Here is a 1,393-nt window from a genome sequence, read left to right as displayed (position 1 = left end):
AGTTAAAAGTATTTTCTAATTTCCATTGTGATTTCTTTCCTGACCCATGAGTTATTCAGAAATGTGTTGTTTAACTTCCAAACACTTGGGAATTCTCCAATTATCTTTCTGTTATTAATTTCTTGTTTAATTGCACTGTGGTCACAGAACACACTCTGTGTGATTTCAGCTCTTTGAAATCTGTTAAGACTTGCTCTAGGGCCCAGCATATGGTCTATTTTGGTATATGTTCCATGGCCGCATTTATTCCTTCCCCACCCCAGTGCCATTAATATTATGTCTTTTAGCATTTAATAATTTATTATTACTTTAAATAGTTAATGTTTTTGTATCTTTACCGTTTCTAGTGTTCCTCATTCCTTCCTGAAGTTCGGTGCTCCATTCTGGGTTCCCTTTCCTTCAGCCTGAAGAATTTCCTGCGGAGGTTCTTGTAGTGCAATTTGCTGATAAATACTTCTCTTAGCTGTTGTTTGAAGGCATTTTTGTTTGGCCTGCACCTCTGAGGAGTATCTTTCTTCAAAAAGGTTGGCAGGTTTTGGGGTTCTTTTTCTTTCAGCAATTTAAAGATGTCAATCCATCGTCTCCTGGATTCCAAAAATGTGAAACGCTTCACGAAGCTGCATGTCACCCTTGGGGGCCGTGCCATCTTCCACGAGTCAGTCTAAAATTAGTGTAGGCGCTGCCAACATAAGCACATAACATAGTTTTTCAAACATTTATACTTGTCCTTAAAAAAAAACTTTCCTTCCAGCTTCTCTGCTGGTTCCCTCCTCTCACTGAGGAAGCAGACAGTCTCCCACACCCTCTGGGTGTGTTCTTTTTTTGTTGGGGGGGGGTGTCCGAAAGCACCTTTATAAATAATACCCTCTTCCTTCACTCAGGTTCTGAGGAAGCTAAGAAGAAAAACAAGGAGTGGCCGTTGCAGAGCTAAATATCCCTTTTATTTTGGACACAGGATCCCAAGTCGAGGGCGGAGGTGGGTATTTAGAACAGGGACAGTAGCTCCCATTGTATGAGGGCCACCATATGCCCCAAACCACAATGAACACACCCCACACATTTTCTCAGCCCACTCAGAGGCCCATCCTCTGAAGCAAGTGCTAATAATTCCACCAAATAGACAGGAGACCAAAGTTCTAAGAATTAAGCAAACTTCCCACCAGTCTTGTAAGCAGGATTCAAATCCTTGTTAGTCACAACTGAATAAGGCTTTAAAAGTGGGATGGGGTCTCAGTTTCCAGCATAGTGCCTCACATGGCAGATTTATTAAACAGAGTGGAATATGTTATACACTTCTGTGTATGAAATAATGGCATCAAGTCACCCTCTCCCTTGTTCACAATACTCTGGCTACATTGGCCTTTTCAGTTCCCCAAACACTCCAAACTCTTTC

Source organism: Lipotes vexillifer, unplaced genomic scaffold, assembly GCF_000442215.2.
Source record: "Lipotes vexillifer unplaced genomic scaffold, Lipotes_vexillifer_v1.1 scaffold382, whole genome shotgun sequence".
NCBI lineage: Eukaryota > Metazoa > Chordata > Mammalia > Artiodactyla > Lipotidae > Lipotes > Lipotes vexillifer.
Note: the sequence above shows the minus strand (reverse complement) of the source record.